The 15,465-nt window shown below is 40.2% G+C and overlaps 1 protein-coding gene across 9 annotated transcripts in view; it reads right to left on the bottom strand.

Annotated features, from left to right (window-relative positions):
• The window catches only part of DICER1 (dicer 1, ribonuclease III), a 104,259-nt gene extending 94,195 nt beyond the window's left edge, over window positions 1-10,064 (bottom strand). For 3 of the 9 annotated variants that reach the window (XM_069104255.1, XM_069104259.1, XM_069104256.1), the window contains exon 1: window positions 9,715-9,981. The gene's annotated coding sequence lies outside the window, so the exon portion shown is untranslated. Of the gene's footprint in view, window positions 1-7,233; window positions 7,489-9,714 lie in introns of all 9 variants that reach the window. The other 6 variants (XM_069104257.1, XM_069104260.1, XM_069104258.1 and 3 more) reach the window with 5 other exon arrangements.
• Window positions 10,065-15,465: the final 5,401 nt, after the last annotated feature.

Here is a 15,465-nt window from a genome sequence, read left to right as displayed (position 1 = left end):
CACACACACACACACACACACACACACACACACACACACACACACACCCCTACACATCTAGCTGTGTGACCTTGGGCAAGTCACTTAATCCCAATTGCCCTACCTTCCCCCCTCCAAAAAGCAAAAAAAAAGACCCCAAACTTTTTTTTAATCCTTTTCTTTATCCTGGTCTCTCTCTTCAAGTTATTCTACTTCTATTTCTATTTCCTTTCTTTATAAAAAAAAAGTTTCCTGCCTACTTCTACCCACTTAAATTTGCCTCCAGTCTTTTCTCCCTTTAATCCAACCTATGAACAACCAGTAGAGTAATCTTTCTAAACTCTATTTTGATCACTCATTGTATATATACAAAAACACACAAACACACACACACAAACACACAGTCTCAGAAGCAGGACTAGTTCATTTTTACTAGCATATCTTGGCTCAAATTGATCTGTCTTCCAAATCAGAACACTCTTTATCCTTTCCCCCATACCAAGCCTATTCTTTCTTCAAAGTCCACCAAAATTCCCTATTCCTCCATTATCCCTTCCAGGATTATGCTGATATATGCTTAACAACAGGCTCTACAGAGGGAAAAATGTATACATGACATACTTTTAAGTTTAATATGAATTATTAACATTTTCTCCATTATTTTCTTCAGCCTAGACAATCAGCAACACCATCAAGCCCCTCATCTGGGGTGTTTGCCCATTTCTGAGGTGCAAATGCTCATAATGAAAATGGAACAATCAGTGAGGTCTGGTATGCTCAGGCACCTGCAAACACCCCCCCCTCCACCTCCCCCACATAATGCACTTATATCCTTCCACAACTACTCCAGCACCTTTGATCTCTCCCCTCCTTTTAACTACTAAAGCCCTTATTAGTAAGCTTACCATTCACTCAATACAATCATATACTTTCTTGTATTGTTAATTAATTTTTCATGTATTTCTCTTATCTCTTCAACTAGACTCAGGGATACTGGGGAAGTGTGTTGGTGCCATGTCTTTCTTTGCATTGTCTATAGGTATTTGTTGAATATCTAAAAGGACCCAAGGTTTAAAAAAACATTTTTACAAACTATTACTAGAATACACCTATAATTATATTTTCCCTGTGTGCAGAAATTGGGCCAATAGAGCAGTCAGAAGGAGGATAATTTTCATTTAACAGGAAGTAAGTTTTCTATTACAGGTCTTTAGGTAAATGCTCACTTGTTAAGTATACTATAGAGGGGATTCACTCTTCAAGTACAGTTTGACCTCTAAGATCCCTTCTACAATTAAGTCTGAGGCTATCTTTAAAAGAGAGAACAACAGTAGGATGAGAATAAGAGGAACTTCTGTGGCCATCAGGCTTTTTGGGTCTAGCATTAAGGGACACATGGAGTCTGCCTATAATGTAAATCAGATTATTATACAGCAATCCTGCCCAAAGATATTAATATCTCCAAAATATAAGGGGGTTTATTCGAATTATATTTTTCTTATCAGACCAACATTGTTTAGAGTAATCCAAAGGAAGGCATAACTGCAGTAAACACATACAGCATTTTAAGATCAAAATATCAATTCCATGAAATAGGTATTACCACCACTACTGAAGAAAGCTAAGGCTTAAAAGTTAAATGTATTACCAACTATCACATAACTAAAAACATCTCAGCTTTAAATTTAATTTGAGGTATGATGGATAGTCTAGGGAACTAGTGAAAGAATACTAAAGTAAGAAGGTAAAAAGGAAAAAGAGCTCATAGGAAATAAGAATTACTATCTCAGGACAAAGCTGACAGGCTCTCTGATCTCTCCATCTATCCTGATTCTATTTTGCAACCACCCTAAGGAGATCAAAGAAAGAAACCCCTGCAATAAAGAGAATAGCAAAATTGGCAGTTACAGTATTTTATAAGCTAGGTTAATTTTAATTTCCTCCATAGTACTAGTATGAATATAGTCGACAGGAAACAGAACCTGGCCAGCTTCTGAAATGGCTGTTAGAAGCATTAAAGAACATTCTACTTCAGCAGCTGCCTTCCTGGCAAAAGGGTCAGTCTTTTTCTTTGTTTTCAATAGGACACACTCAAGGCTATGCAGATTTCATACATTCAATGAATACTAATCAAGTACCTACTACATGCAATGTACTGCACTGGGAGAGCTATAGAGACAGGCCAGGTTCTTGCCCTTAAAGCGGGCAATCTAGTGGATCTTTCTACTGAAAACCAAATCAATTACTATGCTAGGTAATGAGGATACAAATACAGAAAGAGTCCCTATCCTCACAGAGCTTACATTCTCCTGGGAGAATGTAATATCTATTCATATACAAGTAAATACAAGATAAATGCACAGCGAAGAGGGTCGGGGGGGCGTGGGGGGGGGGGAAGGAATTTTGCAAGAAGAAAGGAAAGAGTCAGGAAAAGCTTCCTGAACATGGTTCATCAGCTGAGGCTTGAAGACAGCCAGGGGATCCAAGAGGCAGAAATGAGGAAGGAGGGCAGTTCTGAAATGAGGACAGTTTGAGCAAAGTCTAAGATGGGATGGCATAGACAGGGAACAGAAAGCAAATCAGTCTGAATGGACCAGAGAGGGTTGAAGGAGAATAATCTAAAGTAAGGCTGGAGAAATGGGCTATAATCAATTGTGAAAGGCTTTAAATGAGGATACTTTTATTTTCAAGATCACTGAAGGTAGCTGCTGAAGTTTCTTGAACGGGGAAATGACATGTAATCCTCTAATCAAGAGATCATTAGAGCCTGAACTAAGGGTGGTTTTGATGTGAAAAGAGGAAATGGGGCAGATATAAGAGACACTGAAGTGGTGAAATCTATAACACTTGCACAACCCATTCAGTAAGAGGGGTGGCGGGGAGGAGTTGAGTGAGTGTGAAAAGTCCAGATGACAGCTAGGTAGTAAAACTAGCGTAATTGGAAGAATGTTGGTGTTTTTCAAGTAAAGTCAAGGAACACTAATTAAACAGCTACTCTGTGTCAGGCATTGTGTTAAGTGCTAAAGGACACAAAGAAAGATATCTAGCCCACAAAAAGCTTACAATCTAATGGAGGAGACAACACATAAACAACTATGTACAAATAAGACAAATATTAGGATAAATTGAAGATAATCACAGAGGGAAGATAATAGCATTAAGAGGCCCAAAAAAGGCTTCTGGAGGAAGATGAAATTTTAGCCAAGACTTAAAGGAAGCCAGGAGGTAGAGATGAAGAAGGAAGGAATCACTAGAGTGAAGGAGAGCCATCTAAAAGGCCCAATGTCAGGAGAGTGTCTTATCAGAGGAATAGCCATGAGGCCCCGGAGGGGGAGTAAAATATAAGAAGACTGGAAAGGCAGAAAGGAAGCAAGTTGTAAATGGCTTTAAATACCAGAGAGAATATTTTATATTTGATTCTGAACTAAAAGGATGTTGTTGGAGGGGCTGAGGGAGGAGGTTGACATAATTAGCCCTACACTCTAGGAAGCTCATTTTGACAGCTGAGTGGAGGCTGGAGTAGAGAGGAGAAAGCCTTGATCAAGCAAGATCAACCAGAAGACTACCATAGTCCAGGAGTGAGGTAAGGTAATGAACAGATGGCAGCAGTGTCAGAGGAAAGAAGGGAGCACAAAGGAAAGATGTTGACAGAAAAAGAGTATTTAGGAGGGGTGTATTTAGATAGAAAGATACTAAGTTCCGTTTTGGATGTGTTAGGTTTGACATGCCTATGGCACACGGAGGTAGAGATGTTCAGATAGCGATCAGGGACACAGGCCTGGACCTTAGGAGAGAAATGAAGCCTAGATGTGCAAATGTGAGAATTATGATCATAGAGATAATATTTGGATCCATGAGATTAGCAACAGAGTACGCAGAGAGATGAAGGATTAGGAAAAAGTCCTGGCATACACAGAAAGGATGAAACATAGATGATGCTCCTTCAAAGGAGACCCAGAAGAATTGGTCCAACAGGCAGGAAGGGAACCACAACACAGAAGTAACATGAAAAACCAGGGAGGAAAGAGTGCCCAGGTGGAGGAAAGGTGATCAACAGAGTAAAATGCTGGAGAAATGAAGTTTGAGGACTGGAAAAAGATCACTGGATTTAACAATAAAAAGGTTATCACTGATCTCAAAGAGAACAGTTTATCCTGAATGGTAAGGAGGAAAGCAATATAACAAGAGGTTGAAAAATGAGTATAACGTTTAATAATACGTTTCATTCTTCTTGGTTTTAAAGAATGTCAACATAATGGATTCTAAGTAAATATATGCCATTGGAGATGAGATATAAACCAACTTGCCCTGTCAAGAACCAATGGTAAGCATTAGCCCTAAAGAAACCAAGGGCAAGGGCAGCTAGGTGGCACAGTGAATAGAGCTGAAGTCAGGAGGACCTGAGTTTTGAACTGAATTTGAACTGAACCTGAGTTCAAATCCAGCCTCAGACACGTAACATTCATTAGCTGTGTGACCTTGGGCAAGTCACTTAACCCCAATTGCCCTGTATTCCCCCCTCCAAAAAGGAAAAAAAAAAAAAAGGAAACCAACAGCAAAAACAATGATAGTGCAAATAGGGATGATGGAGCTGGTTAACTCTTTAGTATTAAAAAATAAATAAAATAACTTATGCTGACTTAACACTAGTTTCAGCATTATCTGTCTGCTCTGCCATTATCATCATTGCTAAGAGATGACTCTGAGGGTAGTCTATTCTGCCATGGACCCAGAAAAATATGCTATGTCCAAAAAGTGCATATGAATAGGATTTTTCAAGAGGATGATTCACATTAAGGGACACTGAAAATAACACGTCTCTAAAGAAACATTTCATCCTTCAAAAGAAACATCAATGCTCCATGTTGGGACGAATTTGTTTCAAAGATGAGTTTATTCTAACCAAAGTTCTAATAATTCAAATCCAAATCAAATTATATTAGTGTTTGAGTTTCCTTGGTTTCAATGGATTAATTTTGACCGTGTTAATCATTCTTACACCTAAATTTTGGAGGCACAAAATTCAATTTACCATTTATTACATACATTAGGTGGCAACAAAAAAATTTTTATCTTTAATCACCTCTAAAATTACTCTTTTGTACATGGAGAAAGGTTTTAACTAATTATTTTGATAGAGAAAATCACAGTCTACCTGTTCTAGGTCTATCTATAAATATCCTAAGAAGAAAAATCCATGCAAGTAATCTAACTTTTGTTGTTTTGTCATTTCAGTTGTGTCCAACTCTAGGTGATGCCCTCTGGGAGTTTTCTTGGCAAAGATACTGGAGTGATTTGCCATTTCCTTCTCCAGTTCATTTTACAAATGAGGAAACTAAGGCAAACAGGGTAAAGTAACTTGCCCAGGGACACACAGACAGTTAAGTGACTGAGGCTGGATCTGAACTCAGGTCTTCCTCATTCCAGTACACCACCTAGCTGTTAGTTAACTTGACATTGTCATATATTATTCATGATTTTATAAAAAAAAAAAAACAAGCACCAGTTTTCAATAAAGGTTAGAACATTAATCCTATAGAGAAAAATAAATTTCACCACAGAATATAAAACCCTTTTCTGGATACAAGGCAAGTAATAACTATTTGAAAACACACCAATTAAACTACCTACACAGAATCTTCACTTAACTGTGGTTTTACCCCCCCCTCCCCCAGTCCTGATTTTCTGGAAAAAAGAAATCACAAGAAAACAAGTATATGTAAGGAATTTTGCTTAAAGATACACATAAAGCCATGAAGGATATCTCAGAGCCAGTACACAGGCTATTAGTAAACCTTTATAAGATTCCAGTGAGGACATTACTATACCCTCTTTGCAATTCAGAAAGTTGGGCTCAGAGAGAAGTGATTTTGCCCATAGCACTGTGGCTAGGAAAAGGTTGGGAATTAAACGTGGATCCTTCTGGATCTGGATTCAGAGTTCTTCCCATATATATCTCAGCTTCTTGAAACATATAAAGGAAGAAAAAACAAATTACAAGGGAAGATGGAAGGAACTGAATGCTACAGACAGACAAAACTGAAAGATGCAAGAAATAGCAGTTCATAGCATAATAGAAAAGACATATTGTACAGTACAATAACAACTATTTATAATGATCTTGAGTGTTAAGAAAGGGTCAAATATTCACTATACTCTTTAAGGAGTCTGGGAAGTACCACCACAACATAAAACAAAAAAATATTGCTGTTTAAATTGATCAACTTTCAGCTATCCAGAAAAAATAGATTTCCCAAGCATTTCAAATACACTGACTGGTATTATCAGTTGAAATCAAATTAATCCATTGTTACATTTAGCCTAGTAATAGACAATGCTACAATATACTACAATATGTAGAACTGACCCCAGCCAATATTCATTTTGCAATAAATCCATTAATATAACAGTATAACCAAACCCTATTTTGAAATCGTGAAATTCCACTGTAATCTTTTGGCCAAAAGTCCAAGATATAAATCAGTTTACAAGATCAGATACATATTCTAATTGGAAAGGCTCTTGAATGTCACATAGACTAAGCTTCTCATTTAAGAGATGAAGAAGCAGAGGCCCAGGGATGTGAAATGACTTGTTCACAGTCACTCAGCAGCATAGGCAGGATTCAAGCTCAGATTCTTACTTCAAATAAATTATCCAAAGTGCTCAAAGCACTAGAGGCCAAATAATATTTTAGGTCATAACTTGCCTTCCTGAATTCTAAGACAAGATTCACTCCTAAACCCACTCTCTTTACTACAAATAAATGGAAATGGCCACAGAAGAAAAGTGTACATGGAAAAAAAAAAGCTTAATTTTAAGTGAAAAGTTCCAGCAAGGAATTAATATCTGTAACTTCAGAAGTATAGTCATTCATCTTAGCAGTTTCTTGACAGCAATGTTTCATTTGTCTTTGTACGTACAGAGGCCCACACAGTGCTTGTCACATGGGAAACACTTAAATGCTTGTTGAATTAAAATAAACACTACAACACAATAACTACCAATACCTTAAACCATTATAGAATAATGTGAGGGATTTGAAAATAAAAGTCTGCTACAACCAAAACCAAGAAGGTCCAACTTATTACCAAAAATGATATAGCTAAAGAATACATGCACCATACTGATAATCACTTTTATCAGCAAAGTACAGTAGTCAGGGGAATTAAGTTTTAATTAAGTTTTCAGTGATGTATACTATACTCACAGAATTTCAGAATTAGAAGCAACTTTAAAGAGCATCTTACTTACTTTGATGGATCTGTGATTTCATCGGTGCAGGTCTTCCCTCCACCAATGCAGATCGAAACCCCTCCATTCCTTCTCATCCTGTATGATGCTTATCATCCATGTCTTTCCATAGATCCTCCAGAGAGAGTTTACCCAACTCACTGGAGGCCTTTTTCTTATTCTTTTAATATCTCGAAGGGTACCAATGTACCACTACTTCTTGAAATTGCAGGAGTTGGAAGTATAAAAAGAAAAACCCTAATCTGTACAAGACATCTGCAGAAAAAGGAGTGAAAAGGATTGTTCTCTCTTAACTCTTTCACTTTTTTCAAACTCTAATTGATAAAAAATGTTTTGGCTTAAGAAAAGGGCAATGTAAACTCAGCTATCAATCGATAAAAAGCCTTAATAATTTGTAAAACTACCAATAATTTTTATACTGCTTACATTCTTGAAACTAAAATGGTTTATGATTATTACTAACGTTCAAAATACATTCATGAAACAATGATCATTAACTGTATATCATAAAGTTAACTAGCATTAAAAAAATCCATATTGCAAAATTGAGGATTTCAGTATTGATATCAATATCCATAAATATTTATATGCCCTTCATCACAAATAAGTTTGTTCCTCAGATTATTTAAATTATTTTAAGGAACATCCAGGGTTCAGTTATTTTTAAAAATTAGTTAATAAGTAATGTTTACTTCAGTACTGTCAACATCACTATTTCAATTCTTCAATGAAAGAAGGAAAAACTGCACATATTGTTTTTCTTTTGAATTTACTTTATTCCTGTCTGTTTAGGAACTTTTATTTCTTCTGTAATCTACTCTAAAATAATGGCTATCCTACACCAATATGGAAAAGAAGTAGTTTTAAATATTAAGAAATTCCAATTAAATTTTAAAAGCCAAAATGACCAGGATAGGAGAATAAGGTACTGTAAAAGTATGTCTTAAATGTTTAATGTATTGGTTATAAAGTTAATAAATGTCTGATGATTAAACTATATTTTTTCAATCTATCAGACAAATATTATGATATGGTATATGGTTCAATGGGTTTGAATCTAGCTCTACATGCTAAATGACTTCCATTAAATCACGTCACCTCCCTCACAGAGCCTCAAGTTTCATCATCTGTAAAATGGAAATACTTTTTCACAGAGCTGTTCTAGGAAGCAATTTGACATCTAAAGGGTTAAGTAAATATGAGTTACTATTATGAACATAAGGGATCACACATATAAGGTGTCCACATATTACCCTAGAGGGCTTTTTCATAAAGGTTAATTATCGATTAGCATACTGATCCCACTAAAGAAGTGAATGTATTCAAAGGCAATATCAGAATTTATTCAATCAAGTATTTACTGAGAACATAGTATGTACTTAGCACTGTGTTTTTAAAATAGTCAGAAAAATATTAAAGATGCACTAACTGGCAGGCAACATGATCAAACCGATCACTTGAGGAAATCAATCCAGCTTTTCTGAAAAAAATAAAATAAAATAAAAAAGCAACCATCTCCCACTAGGCCCCAAAAAAGAAGAAAAAAAAGGCCTCCTGGGATTCAAGACATCCCCAGCTCCCAGCAGAACAAGCAAGGCATAAAAAGTGATAAGAGGAGGAGGGGCTAAAAGATGGCCTCTACCCACCTGCCAGTCAGGACTCTCCTCTGGTCATCTGCCAACAAACACAAACAAGCTTTTCACTCTAAGGGATACCACAGCCTCAATCTTTCCTGCCTGCCCTACCATTTCTCAAGATCATTCCTGTCCGTTTTGGAGAAAAAAAAAGAATAAAACTAAGGCCAATAATAAGGAGAGAATACTTTGGGGGGAGGGGGGAGATGGATTGGAACTCTCTGCTGGAGGAGACAGGGACCGGACTTGGAGCAATTTTTCGCTTCCACGATAAACAGGGTTTTTCCCATTTGTAGCTGACTTTACGGTTTTAAGTGCGTTAACAGTACCTATCCCGGAGGAGATGAGGGAGAAGAGTTTTAAGAAGATCGAAGCATGGTTTGGTTTTTTTTGTTTGTTTGCTTTTGGTCTCCCACTCCCCCTCGTGTAAAATGCAAAGACATTTTGCAGAAAGGCCGCAGACTCCATGCCTGCTTGGTTTTTGTTTCTCTTCTTTGCCAGGGGGTGGGATGAGACGGGGGATGGGGGGAGAGGACGGAGGGGAGGGGGGAGGGGATGGCCGGCGCGGCGGCGGGAGGGATGAGCCCGGAGACAAGGCCGCCAAAGAAACGGATCGCTGCTCCGGCCCGGCCCGCGAGGTATCGGCGAGCCCGAGGGAGGCACGGAACGGTCCCCGGCGCCGGGGGCGGGGAGCCCGCGGATGGCGATCTCGCGCGGCCTGGCGCGGCCTGGCCTGGCCTGGTCCAGCCGGCGGGAGGACAGGCCGCTCCTACTCTGGCTGGCGGGCAGGCCCGGCTGCGCGGCGCTCTCGCCCCGCCATCGTGGTTCATCCGGGGGCCGGCCTTACCTGCAGGATGGGGCGCAGAAGGGCTCCGGAAAGCATCGGACCCCGATCTCCAGACTCCCCCCTCCCCTGGGCCGCTACAGCCCAAGCCTCATTGTGCCGCTGCCCGCCGCCGCCGCCACCACCGCTGCTGCCGCCGCCATTTGCTCTCTCTCGCTCCCCCTCTCGCTCGCTAGTCGCTGCCGCCTCTTCCCCCGGCTGTCAGGTTACTCCATTCACCTGGGCCTGGATCAGCCTCCAGCTGCCGCCGCCGCCGCCGCCGCCCCTCCCCGCCGCACTTGCGGAGACAGCGCAGCGGCCGTACCCGGCTCCCGGCAGATCCTCGCGCTCAGCCTGCGACAGTGGCGTAAAGAGGCTCTGAGAATACCACTGGCTCGCGGCCACCACCGCCCCCCCCCCCACCTCCCACTTCTTTGCTTGCTCCCCTCCCTTATTCTGCAACCACTCACAGACCCCCTGACTTCCCTCCTCACTCAGGCAGTCACCCCCTCCTTGTCCTTCTGAGAGCGAGCCTGCGATTGGCCGAGGCCCGGGGAAATGAAAGGTTAACCGAAGAGTGGCGAGACAGAAGGGCGCGAGGTTGGAGTAGAGGGGGAGGTGTTTTCGGCCCTGAATGAGACCATGGACTAGCCTAGGATAGGGGCCCGGGAAGCGAGGGCTAGTGCTGGGCATTATTGGACTGCTCCAGGGGCGGGTCCCCTCCTGAGTGTTCCGCAACCTAGGTTTCTTTTCTCACTCCTTCCTACCTCCCTCGAGTGCTTAAGGGGACGACGTAGAATAGTGAGAGTTAGAAAGAATCTTAGAGATCAATAAACTGTCATTTATTAAGTGCCTACTGTGTGCCATTAACTGGTACTACAGAGAAAGGCAAAAGACCCGGGCCGTCCTCTCAAGGAGTCTCCACTCAAATCCTGGAATCATCGAACTTGTTCTGATTTCTTGATAACTGTATTTGAAAAATTAGTTTCCTTTGTAAAATGATGTATTTTTTTTATTGATTTAAAAATATTATTCTGAGAAATCCATATGTTTTACCAGATTACAGAAGGAGTCCAGGACACAGAAAAGATTAAGAATCCCTGGTTTACAGGGGATATAATATAAAGGATTATAAAACAGCAGTCATCAAAATCAGCTGGTATTGGCTAAAAAAAAAAGAGTAGATCAATGCAACAGAGTAGACAAGGGAGAATCAGAAACAATAGAACTCAACAACCCAGTGTCCTATGAAAAGAAAAGCATAAATTACTTAGGAACAAACTCTCAATTTTATAAAAAACTACTTCAAAAACTAGAAAGCAGTGAGGCAATAATTATACCTAAGCCAACCTCTTACACCACATTCCACAATGTTAGTGGCAGGCCTATTCCCAGCATCTTGTTAGTTCAGGTTCTATTTTAGGATGAAAAGAAGCACTCCTAAGTCACTGAACAGTTTATAAAAGGAGGTTTACTATGTAGCCCTAACATAGCAAAGATATGAAGGAGGATCTCCATAAGATAGCAGGATATGGTGTAATGCGAATGTAAATTTTAAAGACTTCCCTGCCCCTAGGCTAATGTGCACCTGAAGCCTGGGGTGGGAGGCTTGTTTTTCAGTAGATACTTCTTGATTGGCCAGTGAGTCAATAAGGTTGTTACATTCTCTGAGCCAGGAGAAGGCTATATAAGCCCTGATGTGTAGCTTTGTTTTGGGACTCACTTTGAGAAGTGTTCTGTGATTTGATCTGAATTCTGGGAAGCCGTTCTTGAGAGTCCCCCGGCTTTGAAAAACCCAGAGTGTGGAAACCCAGATGTTGACTGGGTATGGATGTAATGGTTGGACAGTTTGGAAATCTGTCTACTTAATGTTTCTGTCTTGATAATTATGCCTGTATACTTTGAGGTTCAGGGTGCTGACCTTTTCTCCTGAACAAGGTAAACGATATATGTCTGACTGATTAAAGTAAGCTTGTTAACCCATTTTGAGTTGCTTTCCTTTAACAAAGCAGATCCAAGAACCTGTGGTAGCTGCAAACCCTGAGGACACTTGGGGTGCTTGCTGCTACAAATGGCATCACGAACAGGATCTGCAGAGTAAAAGGAAAGTATGGGGGCTGGGATAATTGTTTGTTTCCCAGTTGTGGCAGCTGTTACTCTGTGGAGCCATGGACCAGGAGAGAAGAGTGGCCTGCATGCAGACTTTGCTGAGCTGAGAGCAGGAATGGTGAGCTGCCTGCATCGGGACCTGAGCAGAAGCCAGGAGCGGCTGCCGCCTTCGGGAGGAAAAGGAGCCCAGGAGTTCGGAATTCAGCCACAGGAAAAGATAAGAACTGAGCAGCAAAGCAGGGGTACTGAGTGTGTTTCCTGGCTGCTTCCCACAGTTTGGGACCCAGGGGGAGGATGGACTTGTGACTATGGTGGGTGGGATGAAGTGCCTTGGATCCCCAGGGACCCCACCTTGTTGGTTTTGTTGCCCAGCCCCCTCTCTGTGCTTGGAAGCAGGGGCTGGAGCTGTGTGAGGGGAAGGATACCTCTCCCCTCCCCCCAGAGAACTTTATTTGAATTCTTGTTTTGAACTGAATATGTACTTTGTATTTGTTTAAGGCCCAGTGGCCACTTTGCTAACTTTAGTTCTGTACCTTGAAAATGTGACCTAAGAGATGTTTAGTGCTAATTCAAAAGTAAATTGTCTATGCTATGGGCATGAAAGATCTTGGGGCCGAATGTAATGCGAATGTAAATTTTGAAGATCTTCCCTGCCCCTAGGCTAATGTGCACCTGAAGCCTGGGGTGGGAGGCTTGTTTTTCAGTAGATACTTCTTGATGGCCAGTGAGTCAATAAGGTTGTTACATTCTCTGAGCCAGGAGAAGGCTATATAAGCCCTGATGTGTAGCTTTGTTTTGGGACTCACTTTGAGAAGTGTTCTGTGATTTGATCTGAATTCTGGGAAGCCGTTGTTGAGAGTCCCCCGGCTTTGAAAAACCCAGAATGTGGAAACCCAGATGTTGACTGGGTATGGATGTAATGGTTGGACAGTTTGGAAATCTGTCTACTTGATGTTTCTGTCTTGATAATTATGCCTGTATACTTTGAGGTTCAGGGTGCTGACCTTTTCTCCTGAACAAGGTAAACGATATATGTCTGACTGATTAAAGTAAGCTTGTTAACCCATTTTGAGTTGCTTTCCTTTAACAAAGCAGATCCAAGAACCTGTGGTAGCTGCAAACCCTGAGGACACTTGGGGTGCTTGCTGCTACATATGGCGACTCCTGTGGTCTTCAGACCTCCACCAAGTCAGGTCCCCTTGACTCTCCCTCACCCCTTGGTGTGATTAGGTTACCAAGAAGCCTTGTCCCAACAGAGGCCACCAGGACACTGGCTCTAGGGAGGCATGGCTTGAACTTTGCTCCATGCCTAGGCCAATCAGGCCTTGATTTTGTCCACCCATGGGGAGGTAAGGGGTAGAGAAGTGTCTGATAGATACTGGGGCTATCACAATTCAAAATGGATAAGTGACTTTAATATTAAAGATGACGCCATAAAAAAAGAGAAGTTGATCATCTACCTTTCAGGTACATGACAGGAGATACATTCCTAACCAAACAAGGAATAGAGGCAATTATACAGGATAAAACTAGTAACTTTGATTACATGACACTGAAAAGCTGCTGTGCAAACAGAATTAATGCATCTTAGATAAGAAAAGAAGTGACCCAATGGGAGAAAAAAATTGTTATCTGATTTCTCAGACAAAAGTTGGTATCTAAGATACATAGTACACCAACAGAGATAAGTATTTAGATAAATAAATATGCATATATATGACCAAAAACCATTCCCCAATAGATAAATCTTCAAAAGAAATTAACAAATTGTTCTCAAAAAGATTTGCAAAATATCAACTAGATGAAAGAATGCTCCAAATCACTAATTAGAGAAATGCAAATCAAAACAAATTTGAGGTTTTACCTCACATCCAGCAAATGGGCAAAGATGACAAAAGATGGCAACAGTCAATGTTCAACAGTCAGTGAACAGCTGGTATAGTAGAAAGAGTGCTGTTCCTCATATGTAAAATGAAGAGGTTAGATTAGTCCAGAAATTCTTTATTTTGAAATAAATTTTGTTATATTTAACATATAAATTATTTTGATGTCCTTTTTTTTACATAACCAATTCTTTACCACCACAAAAAGTGCTACTATAAATATTTTGTTTTATAGGGACTTTCTTCCCTTTGATAACTGCTCAAACCTAACTTTTGTTCCTCAAGGCTCTTAAAATGACAGTGAGCTCTACACTTTCATATACCAAAGCTGAGTCTAACATGAAGTTTGAGGTAATGGTAAAGTTAGGTTTTTCAGGCCTAGTCTTTCCCTGTCCCAGCAAATAGTTTAAACCCTATCCATTCCCCTTCCTGTTGTCTATTACTCCCTCCCTCCAATCCTAATCCTCTTTTTCAAACCCTGATGTCTAGATCTTGTAGGCCTAGAAGCTCTCAGTTTGGAAATATGCCGTGCTAGACTGTAGGGATAAAAAGACAAACAAATAGTATTATCTAAGATAATACATTTTATTGGAGGAAAAGTACTTATATGGACAAATAAATTCAAAGTGAATACAAAGTTATTTACCATTAGAGAAGCACTACTTTTGCTGGTGGGTAGGCAGTAAAAGCCTCTCGTGGGAATTGGCACCGGAACTGAGCTTTGGAAGTTGTTCAGGTTCCAAGAGGACAAGGAAACATCAAAATGTATTCCAGGCATAAGACTAAAGATGGTCCTGGTTAAGGTTCCCTGGCCCAGCAACATCCCTGGTTCTCTCTCTTCTCAGCTCTTTCCTGTATTATTTTAGAGATATCAGTCTCTGTTAAATGTTAGGGGAATCATATCTCTCCTACTAGTACTGATTTATTGATCAGGTGCTTTTACCTGTAATAAATACTCCTTCTACACCTTGGGAAGTAGTAAAAAGGATATGTAATTCTCTGTGTCTTTTTGTTAGCTCTGAGCTCCCAGTCAGAAATACTGCCAAGAGGCAAAAAATAAACAAACAAAACCCCCAAAACCTTCAGTGTTCGATCTATCTCTATCCAGAAATGTCAAAACAAATACAAGCAGTCAGGAAGAAAGGGGAAAAAATGGATTTTCCACTATATGATTACTTAGAAGAAACAAAGTAAGAAATATAAAATAAAAGCTATAGAGGAAATAAGTGGAAGAAGAATAAATAACTTAAAGCAGAAAGTGGTGAAGCTTATCCATATGACTCCCTGTAATGTAATGTCAAGGAAAGGCAACTTCCCAAGGTTCAAAATACCAGCATAGGTGCTCTCCATTTTATTCAGTGACAAATTAAGAACAGAAAAGATCAAAATATGACATCATCAAAATACAGCATTTACTAAGTGTGATTAAATAATCTCCAAGTACTACCCCACCCCAGGACCTTCCAATCATTCAATCAATTACAAAGTCCCCTTCTAAATACTACTCCACCCCTAGGCTGTACCTTCATTTAGTCCATCACAATACCCCTCTTCTCAAATGGAGATTAGTTTCCAAACATAAGTAAAGTACATTCATTTGTTCCACCATAGAACACAAAAAGGTCAAAAGTTCCCCACCCCTGGATCACAATTGAATCTACCCCAGAGTTACATCAAGTTTAAGCACAGCACTTAATACCCAAATGGAGGTCTTTTCTTCATCTTGACACAAGGCAAGTTCTCAGCAATCTTAGTTCCTGGGGAGACAAGGCTTAGCAAGGCC

The sequence above is a fragment of the Petaurus breviceps genome, unplaced genomic scaffold (genome assembly GCF_028583685.1).
Source record: "Petaurus breviceps papuanus isolate PSGF00001 unplaced genomic scaffold, PetGlider_PUasm1.0 685, whole genome shotgun sequence".
NCBI classification, from domain to species: Eukaryota; Metazoa; Chordata; class Mammalia; order Diprotodontia; family Petauridae; genus Petaurus; species Petaurus breviceps.
Note: the sequence above shows the minus strand (reverse complement) of the source record. Positions and strands in the feature narration are given on the sequence as shown.